The 17331-nt window shown below is 39.2% G+C and overlaps 1 long non-coding RNA gene across 1 annotated transcript; it reads right to left on the bottom strand.

Moving 5' to 3' along the window:
• Nucleotides 1–11227: 11227 nt before the first annotated feature.
• Nucleotides 11228–16794, bottom strand: LOC115949542. The gene is made up of 3 exons (XR_004082990.1): nt 16667–16794; nt 12240–12331; nt 11228–11448 (listed from the first exon to the last, which is right to left on the bottom strand). It is a non-coding gene; the product is annotated as an uncharacterized LOC115949542 (long non-coding RNA).
• Between the last annotated feature and the right edge of the window lie 537 nt (nt 16795–17331).

Raw genomic sequence — 17331 nt, 5'->3', positions numbered from 1 at the left:
TCTGTTCTGGTGAGTTTAATGGTTGCAGAGATCTGATTCTGCAAACACTAACACATAGAAATTACATATCTGCATCAAGTTATTTTCATTATCAGAACCCGACATTGGCTTGTTTATACAGCTTCAAATAGTAAATGACAAACCAAAGGAAAAAAAAATAGAAGTTAGGAAAAGTCTAAACCTGAGGCAATACATAAATCTGCTGATACTGCAAAGTCAGCACTCAATGCATCCATGAAAGAAGAAAGCCAAGGGAGGCAAACTAGGCTTCTAACTATGGAAGTTAATTAGCCCTATTTTTAGCTAGAAGGGAATTTCTGTTTAAAATTCATCCAGGTTTTAGGTTACAATGATTTAAGATTACAGACCCCCTCCCACGCAAAAAAAAAAGAAAAATTGTGTACATGGTAAATTTTTTTTAAGGCCTTCCACTAAAAAAACCATGATATAGTACTAAGGCCACCTTAAGGATTCATCCATATATTCCTTCCAGCCATACAGGAAAAAATATTTCCCATGAGATTACAAAGAAAGAGGGATTAATTAGTAAGAGATAATTCTCAGGCATTGCACAATGCATTCATGTCCCTCAAGTCAGCACATTTTACTGAATGATAATGTCATCAGCATAGGTTCTTACTGGTCAAAATTACATATGCATGATAGCTCTCAATTTCAAGATTATAATAATCTTAAGGGATTTGAATTTGTATCCAGGCAAAGGAGACATCAGTGATATGATACAATTCCTGACTTGAACACTTTTTAGTTCAAACTGCTGAAAATGAACATGGGGGAAATTGCTTTTGATTTTCTCAGCTTTGGGAACAAGCCTACTGGAAGGCTCATCAGTGGAAGCTGCAGGTGCACATCCCCTCTGAAGATGTTAACCTCGAAGAAAAGCCATTATCCCCCTGAGATCAATACAATGTGATAATTATAGGAAGGCTTCTAAATAGTAAAGGAGGAAAGTTCTGGTACAATCTTCTGATAGGAAAGCAGAAATTTTGACATAAATTTTAGATGAAGCTATATTGGTTCATGAAAATGCCTTGATTCTCTCTGACAGCAGAGGACTGTTGCCCTAGAGATTTCCTGCAGTCTCAAATTCCCATATTCATTGAAAAACACCCACTGACATCATTGTAGATGGGAGCTGAATTTGTCCTGAATTTGACTGGAAATCTGTCTCTTCAGATACTGAGGTCAGATTTGGAAATACAGCCTTAAACTCTTCTCTTCCGCTTCTTTAGTCACGAAATAGGTATGCCAGTTGTGTACTACACTAGGCAAAACCTTTGTATGTACATTTGCAAAAGGAAAAAAAACAGTGATAGGGACAGAAGATTGCCATCTCTCTGTAGTGTGCCTAGAAACCGTGCCATTGGAACACAAAACAAAATACACAGCAGAGGATGTTTGTGATAGAGGAGCCAGTGATTGACTGAAGAGAAATCTCTGGCAGTCTTTAGTCCAGGTTCTCAGACAGCTCTAAGGAAATCAAGGGTAGATATCTTTGTCATTAGGCAATAAAGCTCCAAGGAAAAAGAATATACTTGTGAATACCATCTCTCTAACCATCTCTGATAAACTAACAGTCTTAATCCCTTTTCCCACTCCTTTTTTCCACCCATCCTTTCCTTTAGGTGACTACGCCCTTTCACCTGCTTCACCTTCACCCTTGCCAGCTTCAGCACTTGGAGCAATTCAGAGAGCCCTGCCAGCAAACCTCCCGCTCCACTTACTGCAGCGCTGCCCCACCTCCCACCTGCTGCTCCACAGCCCGTGTGAAGAGACTGGGATTGGCAAGGAAGCAGGTGAAGCACTCCGAGAAGGCAGACAGAGGGAATCAGCAGGTTCCCAGCTGGCAGCAGGCAGAATAGGACTTAACTTTTCTCCCACGAGACCTGAGCAACCCATAGCTAGATGGAGTTGCCCTGCAGTCACTATTCATTTTCCAGAGACATCAAAGGTATAGCAGGCTACATTTTACACTGCTTCTTCAAAAAAGAGTAAGATGCTATTGAAAAATCTAGTAAATTGACTGCATTTTCATGATAAAAATTGTAATTGCCACTGAAGTGGAGTTTAATAATTTTAAACAAAGCTTTGAGGCATTCAAAGAAAAGAAATATAGGACAAAGGATTCTTCTGTAATATAATGCAAACCCCTCACTCAAAATAACAAAAATATGTTAGTGAAATTTATGTAATTAATTAGTGAAACTTAATGAACATTTAAATATGCTGTGCCTTTGGCTGTCATAGGGAAATATTCTGGTCAATGAATGCAATCAAATTAGTTAAGGAACAGTAAGGAATTTTTTCTTTAAAAAAGCATGAAAAGTTATCTAGTGAAAATTTACATCTAAAAATTGAAGAATAAGTACTTGGTATGTAGTGTTTGTGTCTGAGGCCACTCTCATTGAGAAGCTCACTAGTTCATTGCAATTAACAAATGAAAAGCTTTTCATTAATACTCATATTTGGGGTGGTAAATAGCTGCATTTCTGGCTCCAAACCAAACCAGGCTTTAGACAAGTGGTTCCTGAGATCACAGCAGCAAAGTACAATATATACGTAATGTATATGTTGATAGCAGCAACCACACACAACATTTCACAGAAAGTCACATTTGCCTAAATTTTCTAGGGCACTACAACCCAGCAGAATTTTTTCCTGTGATCTTGAATTACAAACATATAGATATTTTGCCAAATTTTATTTTCCAGTCAAATTACTAGAAAACAACAGCAAAAAGTTGCAATATATAAAGGAAAACCTAATGTTTGAGTCCCATTGGAAAAGCCTATCAACAACATCAGTTTAGGTAGGAATTTCAGCTAGGACAAGCCTCCTAGCCTTTTGCTGGAGCAACTAACCATTTCAGCTAAAATCATAAAACTTTCTGGAATGCCAAGGTACATAAAGAAAATTTAGATATGAATCATGTTTATTTAACTTTTATTTAAAGGTAGCAATAACTCTGCACTCTTTGGCAGCCTAGGGCTGCTTACAAGTTACACCTGTAACTCCCATTAAGGTAATGAGATTATACCTACTCATTAACCTCTAGTGTATTAATGGCTAATTATGTGTCTTATTATTTAAAAGTGGATGCCCCATACAGGTTGTGTGGGGATGGCTGAATATGAGTGAAGGTTTAGGTGTGTGAAATGAAAAGGTAAAGCTGTATCTACAAAGGGTTCTTAGAGGTTAAATATTTCATATTAGGAGGATAGTCATTACATTGTATATAGATTAAATGAATGTGCAGGTGGAATAAAGACAAAGCACTGATATTGTAACTTGGAGCAGGCATTTACTTCAAAGATGCTCTTGGTCTCAGGGTGAATTTCTTCAGTGCCAATTTCAGCCCCTCCTTAGAGCACTCACATGTACCCTATAGTGCACAGGATGTGCTAAAAAAAATCTATTCCTGGCTTTTCTTCTGAGACAGAATTAAATTCAGGTCAATTTGACTGAATTTTACAAAATTTGTTGCTACAGTCCTTTTTCTGAATAGAGGTGTTGAAATGTGCTGAGTACCATACAGATATTTTACCCAATTATTTTGTGTAGGGGTAAGATAGGAATATATTTTAAAGCATTTCAAGTAGCAATACTTTTTACACATTTAAATTATATTTAACAATGTTTCAATGTGAAGCATTTTGATTCCTGGATTAAAGAAAATTTTATTTTAAAATTCTCTTGAAGTTACTTCTCATGTAATAAAAAATCTTCCTCAAAATTTTAGCCAACCTCTTGTTATTAATTTTTTGGTTTTTGAAACTGCTAGAAAGCCAAATAACCCATTCTACACAAGGTCCTTTTTCTTAAACAGAACTTCTCAGACAGGGCTTAGCCTGCTGAGCAGCATTTAATCACTACCACCAAAGCACAGTTACGGTGTCATGCAAAAGATAGTGTCACAGTGTCTCTAGGTATGAGAAAATTATTTGTTTGACTTGATTTTTTTTTTCCTAATAGCACTGAGAAATCCCTTTAGGCAAGACCTTTTTTTTTTTTTTATTCTTTGTTTTAATTTTTCCTTAGAGCAAAAAGGAGTGGACTCATTTGTTAGGTGTGTGAGACTTTGCAGGTCTGGTTTTACAATACACCTTTTAGTCTTTGGTGAGGCTTGTTAAACCCTGAAAGAAAAGTCATGCATTGACTGAGTGACGCCACCCTGAGGTTGATTCCCAAGGGAAAGTAAAGATTTGGTCCTGCCTTACAATCATTAGGGTGACCGAGAACACCTTCTAGCAGGTGATAGTGTACCCAGCCTTGGCAAGCTGCATAATGACTTTAAACCCAGTGATCTAATTATTCACTTCTAATATAAAGGGCAGGGTTCCCTGGGAAATCAGGAGCAGGGGTGAGAAATACATTTCACAATACAAACGGAGGCAGTTTGTCAAGACTCTAACCTGGGAAAATTAACTTATGAAGCTGTCCTATGCATCCAGTGTGCCCAGTTCAGAATAATTTCATATTTATGCAGGGAGGATCTTTAAAGCACTAAATTATCAGGCTTGAACACCTTGTTTGAAATATCACTTTAATTTGTTGTGGCTCAGAGATCTTTAACTTCTTATTAATTATGGAGATACATAATGTAAATATATACATAAGTTTAGCATAAAAATTTAAATTAAGCCCTACTGACCTGTGAACATAAGAGAAATTTATAGGTAGAAAATATCTTTCATATAAGCCAATGAGAAAGTCAGCAGCATTCAAGATGGCATATAAGACTTTTCTTCAATATCAAACTTCTTTTTCATTATTATTTCTTAATTTTTTCTTTATTCTGTGTAACCTTGTGTGTTGCCAGGTAACAAATTTTTGCTGTGCAAAGGTACCCATTTCTAAATGTATCCTTAAATACAAACTGAAAATACTTGCATCTTCATTCATTTATACACCTACAACTTTGGATTTGTTTGCAAAGGGATGCCAAAGAAGTCACATGCCAAAGAAGTGACTGTTCTATACCTCTGTACACAGAAAAATAGATTTTTCTACAAGCATATTTCAAACTGTGGAATATTTGAACTACAGCCTAAGTAATTACCTGAGCAGTCTACTGGGAATGTACATATTAGAACAAGTTGTAAAATAATCTCTTCCAAATAGCTATGAAAAACAAAATTACAGATCCTGGGCCAGCTTCTCAGCTGTTACAAATTGGTGGCTGTTACAAGTCCCTGACTTCATGTGTGCAAAGGTTGAGCTCCAAGAGAAATTTTACAGTAAAACTACGAATTACTGAAAAATGAGGTTCAGAGTAGAAGCACAGGTGGTATTCACACCATCTCCTTCAAATTCTTTTAGGCATGTAGCTTGGCTTCTCTGAATCATGCCTGCCTCCTCTACACTGGCAGTATGAGGAACCTGGGCTCCAAACTGCACCATAACAGATGACTAAAGTAGAATCAGTCAGACAGTGTAAATGCCATGAATACCACAGAAAGGTCGTGTCTTCTGTCAATAAAACTGAATTGCTAGAAAGACTCTGCTTTCAAGAAAAAAAAAAAATGTATCAAGCCATTTCATTGTAAAGGTTGTGGTTATTTGCAAAAGCAAATCAGTTGTTGCTCCAATTTCTACATCACTTTCTAATTTCTCTGGGATTCTCTTAATTAAAAAGTATCCTGAATATTGTCTTGCTGTCTATAATAAGAAAGATTCTTATTTTCTTCTTTAATGACAGTCTAAATCTAGTGTAGTAACCAGCTGACTAACACAGGGAAATCCCAATCTTTCAGCTCCATTGTATAATTTATACAATATGTTCAACACTTTCCCACATAATAAACGTGGGAATCCCTTACAACCAGTCCAAGGTCTGAGGTTTTTCGTATGAATCATGTTCGCTGCATCCTGGCTTAACCACACCCCCAGCTACTTCTGCTGGGAGCCAAAGAGTTACTGCAATCACCACTGGTAGGAGATACCATGTGCAAAGGCATTATTTACAGCAGGATGCAGTGAAGATGAGAGACAGAGACTGATAACTTTATCTCAGGGGTTACCTGGGAAAGACTGCTCTAGGTCTATTTAAAAGAGTAACTTTAAATAATGAATAAATTAAGAGATATTATCATTCAAATATTACTTCTTGCTATGACAAATCTTTCATGTAACCCTTAGCCAGGTTCTGTTTATTTAAGGTGATGCTCATTTGAATAGTTTGGGAAAGAAGTGCTTTCACTCTACCTGTTATTCAATTTGACAGTTCTTTGCAACATGGGAGAGTCGTGTTTGAACTTGTACAGAGAAATGTCATTGTCTTGTCTTAAGAAAAGATATTCAAGATAATGTTCACATGCATTTAGCCTCCCTGAGTGGAAAATTAATGTCTGGCAGAAGTTTTTATGTAAGGGAGAGGGCAAATGACAACAGGTTGTCCAATCATTAATGCAAAACTGGCAATTTTAATCAGCCTTCAAAAACTAATGTATAGTTTCTGAGTTATGCTCAGTACTGCAAATCCAGCTAGACGTTTGGCTGTAACATAGATGTCTCCACTGTACATTTATTCCTATTGCTTAGAGCCCTCATAGATGCACAAACATAGCACAGACATAATCACCTCTTGGTCTTTTCTCTGTCAGGCATATTTCACTTCTTTTATACTGTGTTGTCAGATGAACCCCAGCTCCGCCTTTTGCAATCGGGAACATGAGTTTATCAAGGCTTTAGGCACTCACTCAAATCTGACCACCTGACTTGGACTTTTGGTCTGAATCATGCTTTGGAAGAACCTCCTAGATACACACCTGTCTGTTTACTCCAAAGGGAACCAAATCTAAAGGCAAGTCAGCTAACTCAGTCACCTAAGTAAGAAACTGGATTGTGAATGTTAATTAAAGCCACTCACAGTTATACGGGGGTAAAAAACTGAGGGCAGAAATGGTTCAGTGCTACATTTGTAAGAGTGAGTTTTTTAGAGCGTTTGCCTCTCACTAAAGGTAGTTTTTGAAGTGGGAGGAGGAATTCATAAAAGGAATTGCTTTTGCACTATCATGCAAAGGTGCACTAGTCACAATCCAGCCACTTGTTGAATATGGTGAGTTTGCCATGTCTGTATTCGCTGCATGAAGCAGGGAGGTCAGAAGAAGGGATCCCGAGTTTGGTTCTTATCTACATCACTGATTCAGTTTGTAATATTAAGCAAGTCAAGTAAGTGGTGTCAGGTAGGCATCACAGGTTTTCCCACATCACAGAAATGCTGTTTGGCTGAATTAATTTATGCTTATGAAGCACTTAAACTTTTTTTGAGAAGTCAGTGTAGTAGTATGAAAAGGAATTTCCCACAGATTCCAGAGGTGCTGGGATCCAGAGGAACTGAGGCAATTAATCAGTGTTCTTACAGAGTCAGAGCACAGTGCCTCTCTGAAAGACAAGCATACACAAAAGTTAAGAAATTGTTTATTCCAGCCGTAATAGGAAACTTTTGTATATAATTTCCCTGCTTACTCAGAGGCACTTTAACATCTGTCAGGCCAGGCCTAGCACACAGATCTGAGGACAGAAACACATGCCCCATTTCCTGATAGCAGCTCACCCACCACTGCTGCCAGAGCCAGAGACCACGCACACATGAGACGCCAGGCTCAGTTCCACCAGTTAGTTGGGCTTCATGGAACAAATCCAAATTTGTGCAGGTGTAAATGAGAGCCACACAATCTGTTCCATGCCTTTAATGAAATTTCAGTTCTGATTACATGGCACTCTCTTCCTTTTAACCATTCAAGAAGGGATAAGGACTGAAGCCAAAAGCTACTTGCCTTCCATTCCTTACTTCTTTGAGGCATGCAGTATTTCAATCAGAATCCTTATCAACAGCTCCAAACATCATTCCCACCCCTTCCCATTCAGACAGTGCCAGTCAGGTTGTACAGCAATCACCACAACATTTAGAGTCCTTCAGGGAAAAAGTGTTTAAGGGCATCCACTGTTTTCTTTTAAATCACTGATTTCAGTCAAAAATCTCTTCAAACTCTGTAATAGAAAAATTGCATTTTTCACTCAAGTACCACCAACCCACTCTTCTTTCTTGTATTTGATCATAATTCCTGTTCACTGAGTTGTTCTTTCTCCTGGGTTTATACACCTGTGCTCCTCTCTACTTTTACTCAAACTTCAAGCATCTGGTAACATCCAGTGCTGCCAAGTTTTCCTATGAGAGCAAGCACACTCAGAGGCCAATAATGACAGTAATCACTGTAACAGACAATTTCAAATCTTGTGTGTTCCTCTTACACTACAGGGACTGCTGTCCCAGCCCAAAGGGAAAAAAATAAAAACTGAAAACCTTAAAACTTCCCAAAAAATATGTATTTTCAGCTAGTCAGGAAAGATAATGCAGTGGTTTTATTTTTTATTCTTTACACATACAGATCCCTACATGCATTCACACATCTAAACTTCAGAGCACTTTATCACTTCAGTCATAATTTAGAATTTTTAAAAGGCATACAGTGCAAGGCATTGCAACTGATTGCAGTCTCTTTCTATCACCCAAAGAGTCTGGAAGCATAATCAGTGTTGTATTCCTTATCTGCTGTATTTCCTTGTCTCCTTTTGCACCCTGACAGAGGATTAATCGCCTGATGGGAATACCACAGACTGCCGAGATCTGGTGGGAAATATATTTCTGAATGACTTCACACTACTCAGAAGTTCATGATGTCTATGATTTATTGTCTCTAGTGAATTTCTCATTGCTTTTGAGAATTTAAACTAGTTCAGCTGCTCCTAGTGATGAGGCACAGAATGCAAATACAAGGCCACGGTAACACTGTGAAGCTCATATTTGGAAAGCAGCTTTTCCAAAATACGCAGAGAAATTATGACTTTAGACCTAAGGAGGAGAAGAACAACTTACTTTTCAGCTGTTTCCACATTCTCTTCTGGCTGTGCTGTAAAGACTTATACATAAGGAAAAAAATGTAGAAGAACTGTGGCCAAAATCTGAAGTCTTCCTTCAATTTTCATCACATTTTTACATGGCAAACGACCTCTCAGCATACTTCCATGTAATAAGATACACACATGGAAGAGCAGAAAGAAAAACAAGGCCAAGATGTCAGGATTGCTCTTTGGCATATTCAGAATGTACCAACTGGAAGCTGAAAATGAGAGCAGCTCAGGTAACAGACACTGTTGGACAGATGGGGTTTATTTACTCCAGGAGGGTAGAAATGCTCAGTAGGATCATTCAAAAGCAAAGGCAGATGGCAACATCATACAAATTGTACCCCAAATAAGGATTTCAGGTTGAGAGCCCTGATCTGAAGGAGCAAATATAGCTAGCTGCCACCACTCAATGTTTCAACTAGTTTTTAAAGCATTTTTATTTCTTAACATCTTCCTCACTGTTCAGTTTTGATATTCTGTGCTATGTCTCCTCTTCAGCCTTGAATATGGCTAGTAATTTCTTTGGGATCACAAAACTATAAAAGCAATGTTTACTCATACAAAATAAACACTTAACATTTTACAACCTCTAAATATACTTCTGAAAACATACAGTATCTTCTTCATCCCAAAAAGACTTTAAAGGCTGTCTTCACTGAGCAATGTGGCAAAAAGGACTAAAAATATTCAAGACACTGGCAGTGTTTTAAGTGTTAAAAAGTAAAACACATTTGAGCATGCATGTGAACAAGGATCTGACTGCTGACTGGTCTGCCTCTGTGTAAAGGGGCATAAAGCCTTACTGTTTTGATATGAACAACTGCAAGTGACAATGCTAAGCAAAAGTACTGGAAAACTGGAAAACTAAGGCTGTCAAGAAGTCAGTAAGCTATAAACAAGCTAGTAAATCAAGCAGCTGTTTAGTCAAATCTATATAAATACCAGAGACTTACAAATTAGAGCACACAACAAAACCGGAGAACTGTCCTAATGCTTGCCTTAGGAGAAAAGAGACACTGCGAGATGAATAATTGGTTAGGCTTTCTTCCCTTTGTCACTTCCCTAACAGTCTGGAGGTGCCTGTCCTCCATTTTGAGAACTTGTGTGTTCCCTGAAATGAAGAGAGGTTTCATCTCCTTTCAGCTATCACATTCACCTCTTTCAGAAGGTTTGCTTTGCCCAAGTTCTTTGACAAGGAGTGAGTGAAATCTCAACCTCACGAAGGCAGTGGGAAATTTGCCATTCACTATAACAGAGCCAGGGTTTAAACAGAAAGTTTATATCCATAGAAGAGAAGACCAGACTGAATCTAGTCCAGTGTTTGTGAAGTGCTTTGAAGTAGAGAGTGTTGCAGCACAGAAAGAATTGGTATTATTACTATTGCTATTGAGTGCATGACAGAGAAGAAAGGTAGAGACCTCAGAGTGAACTGGAAGGAAACACTGATTCTGGAGATCTTTCTCAAAGGTCAGTACATGGCATTTTTCTAAACAGTTTCCTTTAAAAGTGTCTAGTAAAATTCTCTTTCAACCTCAGTACCTTCTTGGCATGTTAATCGGAAGCAGATCTTCCTAGCAAGCCCAGCCATCCTTACGGAAAGCGTCCTATCTTTTTCTTCACATACTTTTCCCGAGTTGTGTAACTGATGTCTAAAGATTAACTGAAATAAATACTCTACAGGGAGTTGGGGTTTTTTGGGGTTTGTTTTTTTTTTCAGAAGTGCTGCAAAAGCCCACGCTGGAAGGGAAAATCTATGTTTTGCTTTCAGCCTGTCCTTCTTCTGAGCGACAGTGTGGCCCATGCACTGCACTGGCCCATGGAAAAGAAAGCCTGGGATCCAGTATTGTTGGCAATTATAAGCTCTTCCATTACTTGTGGTTGTCGTGTATTTTATTACCACCAGACAAGACAACAGTTGGTCATCAAGGAAAAAAAACTCTCTCCCATGATCTCATTAACTAGTTTATTCTGCCACAGATTCATTCAGAATTCTTTTCAAGTTACATGGACAACACTGCAGTCAGGAAATGTGTTAGCTGCTACCAAAGGAACTATTATTTGGGTCTTGGCTGTTGCTTCCCCCCAGTATTCTCAGATCACAGTCCCTGCAGTTCCCTCAACATCTTGCTCACTGGAAAAAAAACACTCCCTGTAGGGTTCAGACACCCAGGGACCGATCTTCAGCTGGTGCAGACTGTCAGGGCTCCCTTAACCTCAGGCAACCCAAGGTTTTAGACTTCAGAGGATTTATCAGCAGCTCAGCAGCTGTGAGAAGAGCACAGCGTTAGGTCAGAGAAGGAACAGGCCAGCAGTTGTGAATCAGCCATTGGCACACTCAGCTCAGCTGAGAATTCCCAACCACAGCCTACAGAAGGGAGTTGTTACATCTTGATTAATTTCAAATCACACTGTCTTCTTTCAGTGTCTACCTTTTTTGGTTATCTCAGTGCACAGCAATGGTCCCAGTGGTTGAGATCTGCACAGTTGTGTTCTTGACTCTGATCTTAATCATGTGGCCTGTGATGGAAACAGTGACAAATTACTTCCATCAGTCAACAAAAAAGAAAGGACAAGCCTGTATAGTCTTCTAAATTTAATCAACTACACTACAAGCCAAATAAAGGTGGTGCTACAAAATATGCTATTAAATACTTGACTATTTAGTAGGTTTAATTGCTGCTACAAAGAAATTTTAAATACTGTAACCTAGGAATCTTCCAAAAGCAGTTTCTTCTTCTGATTTTAAACCAGATGGCACTTACTAACAAGCTAGTGAGACACAGGACATTAGCACTGAAATAATGCACATATACATCTCCTAGAATGGAATCTGGAATGGATCTGATTTCTATATGAACAACTGTGATCACATCTATCTACATGCAATCATGTCAACACTTTACTTGATGCTCATACAATTATTTTTCAAGAAGTCTCGTAGTCTCTCAGTGCTTTGGAAAATGAGACCACTTCTTTAAAAACTGAAATGTGGATCTAAATGCCCAAGTTTATACAGATACATTTTAAAACATTGGCAACTGTGAATAACTGCATTAACAAGAGCAAACCCAACTATAACCATCTATTTAAGTATTTGCTACAAGTATATATGTATTCCCTATTTAAACTTACCAGTACAAAATGGGATCAGATGCAACATTTCAACCAATAAACACATTCCTAAGGGAAGATATGGCATGCTTTTCCACCACTTATCACAGTCAAACACACCAGCTGCATCTGTTCAGGGCAGTTCATATCTCACTTAGCACTACTTTTCATGGCCTGTGACATAAAAAAGAAGGTACCAGGGCTCACTCTCCGTTCTTAGGAAGATCCACAACACTGTGGAAATCAGTATTTCCTTCATGTCACACTGTGGGATTCACATTCTCTGAACCTGAGAGAAGCAGTGAGAGAAGCAGAGAAAAGAATGATCAAAACAATTCTTATCTCATTTGCTGCTCCTGTGTTGTGCCAAAGTAGAATGCAATGTGGAGATTGTTTACCCAGAGTGATGGTGTTTTGTTTCCTTGGCCTATCAGGGCCAAGCACGTGTGCAGACTGTCGGTCAGCAGACAGTCACGAGATTCTGGGCAGCTGAGTTGAGTTGGGTGCTTGTGCAAATTCAGTTTATATTAATTGTAATATAGTATAATAGAGTATAGAATAATATAGTATAATAAAGTAATTAATTAGCCTTCTGATAAGATGGAGTCCTTCTCATCATTCCTCCCCGATGTCGGGAAAATATCACCGATACCACACTGCTTTTCAGCATCCATGTGTGATTCCTACACACACTGGGTTTTGACTCCAACAGAACAGGCAGACAAAGGGAGAATTTAGAAAAGGAGAAAGATGGACCGAGTATTGATCTCTGTCTGTGCCCTTAAAAACCACACATGCAGCTTGGGCTAGAGAGACTTAGGAAAAGGGATAGGTTAGTGTTTTACCGCTCTCTGAAATCAGCTGTAACATTCCTACAGATTTAAGGGGGTCAGGATTTCACTCACTCTGTTTTTTCCTGACAGAGAAAGCCTAGTGGTTTGCTAAATTAACTTCTAGTGGGGCTACTTCTTCCTTTTCTGTAATTTGGGGCAGCAGAAGAGCTGGTGCTGCTAAAGCCCTGTGATGTGCCAGCCCTCGAGAACTTCCATGTCCGCTCTCCTCTTGGGGTCACACCTGTTCCCAGCCCCATGGCCGAGCAGTACCTCACACACCTCTTCCCTGCTGGTGCAAGCACACAGGCGCCTCTAGCCATGCACCTCGCCTCCTCGGCAGGCTCTGGAGGCCTGTGGTGGGTCGGCTCCACTGATCAGCTGGAGATTTTGTTTAGAAGGCTTCTTTATGCTGTTTATGCTGCTGTCAACACCACAAACCTAACACTGCCACCTTGTTGTTTACATACCTCCACTCCAGGACACCCTCTACTAACACTGCCCAGTGTGTGAGGGTGCAGCTTCTCCTTTTTATTTTTATAAGGTTTGTTAACCACATTGCTATAAGATACTCATTCAGATTTCATCCAAACAGACCTCTTGCTGTCAGCATTTAATTATGCTTGCATTCCTATGTAAATAGAGCGTTAGCAAAAATAGAGCTTTTTATAGAAGATAAGATCAGGCACATCTTTACAAGAAAAGGAAGCTTTGGAAGCTTCTGTACTTCTGACAAGAATAAATTTCTAAATGCAAGTGAAAAATGCATAGAACTGAGCATGTTCTGTTCGTGATAAATCACAGTATTGAAAGTAGTACTCTTTATATGTCTTTATTTGGAGGTTTAGGAGTACATATTTAATGTATGTATATAAAATATGTCCTTGTAAGACTACGAAGTCTTTTCAGACTTCCATTGAAAAATATTGTGCACTTAAGATTACTCTTTTTAATGATTCACAGTTCAGAAGAGATTTCAAGCAAGTTTTTCTCCAGAGCTGGATATTAAATTATTTGACAATCTTTTTCTCAGTTTGGCTCATGTATGTAAACATCTGGAGAAACATTATGTTCTAAGCTTAACCACGGATTTTATATCATAAGATAAGCATACATTTTAAATACTAATTTAAAGCTTAAAATACTGAAATCTCATAAATTCAAATAGGTCCCTAGTCTTCAAAGCATAAATGTCCATTACCCTTTCAAATAGTTTTAAAAGAATAACAGAATCCTTCGAACAAAAAATACCAGACCCCACTGTGTTTAGATTGATGGGAACTGCAGCAAGCCTCATACAATTTTTCCTCACCAACATGACTCTTAACTCAATTGTCAAGTTTGTTGTCACCTTCAATCTAGATTCCTGTGAAAGGTCATGCAGATCTAATGCATTGGCTCAACTTTTATTGTACTGGGACATTGTGGTTAACTTCAGATCTCCAGCTAGCATTCTCAGTAACCACACTGAGAGGTAGAACTGAAATCACAGTGAACAGAGCTATTTCCATGATAACAGCTTTTGAAGAACTTGTGCAAGTTACTGGGTGATGAGAAACTGCATCAGCTATTTTGGCTCTTGATTTGGTCGCATTCGCTGCAGCTGAACAGAAATTAAATATCAGTTAACCTGATGCTGCTCCAGAAATCTATACAGAACACAATTTAGTGTTCTCAAAATGAGACTTGACAAGCTATTTTCTTGTGGCAAATTTGCCTTTACAATACAATTTCAATTTGCCCAAAGGCTCCTATGTTTCTAGTATCTAGTAGTGTCAGAAGTAAGTACCACAATAATTTGGGGGCTGATAGTTCATGTGGGTAACCCAAGATCTTCTTTCTGAGACACCATTAGGAGATCAGAGCAGAATTTGGTTCACTGTATTTTCACTTGCAAACCTTTAGGTACCCTAAAAATGCTTCATGAGGAAGACAATTAATGAAACATTTGCAATTAACTTCTTTTATTGCTGAGTACTGCCCCAGTACTGTGATGTAATTCACCTGGGCTGTTTGACCTAAAGGGGAATTTGGCAGTTGAAGCTGAGATGTTCTCACGGATCTGCCCTATTACCTAACTTTACCTACTGCTTCATTAAAGAAGTGTAAAATGATTTCCATATAAATACAAAATCAATTTTATACAAAGCACTCTGAACAAATGTCTTCCACTATATGATTAAAAAAAAAAAAAAGACATTTTATTTGGCTGGAAATGCTTTGATAAACAACAGGTCTCATTGACTACACCATTGAAATGCTCTAATGAATTTTTAATATCTTTAGTTGTTTAACTGGATCTTATTACAAAGAAGCTGAAGACAGGAGCATGATGTTTCCTCCACTGGCACATTTAAGAAATCAGTAGAGGCATGCCAAGAGAATGTTCTGTTTTCGAAACAAGGCTCCAAAACTGAACTCGGGATCAAAAATTAAAAGCGTTTTGTCGTCGTTTCTAGAATTAAACTACTGCTGCTGATTTGAAATGTATATTACCCTTTCCTCAAACTGACTACTTGGTTCTGTCCTTTACCTCCCTACAGGTATGATATGGCATCTGTGGCTGGCTGACAGGTGGCAGAAATGGATCACATTTGAAAACAAATTAAAGGTGAGAGATCTCTTGGTGCACAGACAATAGGAGGGAAATTCTGCTATTATAATCTATGTGCCATTAACCCATGAAGTTAAAAACTTGATTTCCAAAATGCTGACATGCTTCACTTGTAGCTACTATTGCACAGGCCTGCTAGCTGCAGAGATCCTCCCTGTCTGCTCAGTAACCCCGTACTGATTAGCAAGATTGAACTAAGAAAGTTCACCTTACACCATTTTGTCAGAACCTTCATTTACTACCAATGTCCCCACGTCTGCTGCAGGTTTTAAATCTTATGTGCAGTCCCAAGCCATAGGAACTCAAGCACATTGAGATGATAAATCATTACAGACCCCTCTAGCATTCTGCTGTTTTTCTGGTGACTGATCTGCTGTGCCTTGAGAAGCCCCCCAGCTTGCATGGAGGCTTTCTTAGCTGTAAAAGCCTATGTATTATCATCACCAACAGAACAATGGAGTTGGCTGCACATGCAGTGGGAGCCCAGTGCACCACTGGACAGAAGAGCCTCTTGCAGAGCTTGCAGAGCAGGGATCATGAGGAGTGTAACACAATGAGGCACTAATGCACGTAGGGGTTGCTGTGCCAGGGCTCCACTCAGCAGGCTTCATCTGCTGGCAAAGTGACAGTGGAGGATTAGTGCTGATCAGAAAGACAAGCTACTTGCTCAGTTTCCTCATGTAAGAAGGAGAAGAGTAATACAGCAGGGGTAGGAAGAGCCTCAAAGCCTGCAAGGACATGAGAACTGTTTCCACACTGAAGGAAAAAAAAAAAAAAAAAAGAGGTGCATCTTCCAGCAATTTTTCTGAGCACAGTGAAGAAGGTACCAAAGTTCACTCACCCATAGATTACCCTGAATGAGAAAAAACATGTAGAAAGTGGGTGTCTTCTTCCCAGAACACACTCCAGAGTGTTTGAGAATGTACCTCATCCTCCCCCACATTTGTTTGTTTTATCCATCTGTTATTGCCCCATATTTGATTATGAATTGAAAGCATTCTCCTGGAGCTGCACTCTGAGCTTTTCAAACTGAAGTGTTTGAATAAGGCTTGTCACTACAGGAAGGATACAGAGGGCATCACATTCCCCAGCTGCCTCCCATCACCCTTTCCCCCTCCCTGCACCTCAGGGCCAGCAAGCAGCTTGGATGCAAAAGGGGAGAGCTCTAAGCAGCTCCTACCTCTTCCCTGTTTCTCCTGCTGAGCAGCTTCCATGCAGGAAAGTGGCTCTGTTGCTTGATTTCAAGTTGGAGGAGCCTGAGGGCAAACAGAATGGTTCATTGGGCTGTCTAAGCCTGCAGTGGCACATTAGTAGAGGATGGATTCCCCCCAGTCCTACACAGCCACAAAGGACAGGCATATGAGAGAGAGGTCATGTGGCTCCCTGATTCTCCCTGCCCTAGCCACAATGCCTGATTAAAGAAATTATCCTAATTTTTCCCAGATGAGTATCCCAAGGAAATGCAGAGTCTTACAAAGCATTTATTCTGGAAGAGTGTGCACAAATAGGATGTTCTGGCAGTACTCTAAAGTTGGGAAGTTCCCTGTCTTCCAGAGGACTTTCCAAAAAGGGGCATTTGAGGGTGATTTTTCACTTCCTCTGCACTGGCTAAATTGACACATGAAATAACCTGTTTAAGTCTTGGGCTATGGAGGAGTTTCTTTGCTCCAGCCAAGTGTCCTGCAGAGCAAGTTAAAAGTCTTCAGCTCAGCCTATCACACTGTCAGTGTGATAAAAACCATGGCAGCCAGCAGAGCTGGGAGCATCCATATTGTTTGCACACTGTTCCTGAGTGAGAAGAATATAAATCTTTTAAATCTATAGCCTGTTTCTTAAGAAGTAGTT

The sequence above is a fragment of the Geospiza fortis genome, unplaced genomic scaffold (assembly GCF_000277835.1).
Source record: "Geospiza fortis unplaced genomic scaffold, GeoFor_1.0 scaffold53, whole genome shotgun sequence".
Lineage (NCBI taxonomy): Eukaryota > Metazoa > Chordata > Aves > Passeriformes > Thraupidae > Geospiza > Geospiza fortis.
Note: the sequence above shows the minus strand (reverse complement) of the source record. Positions and strands in the feature narration are given on the sequence as shown.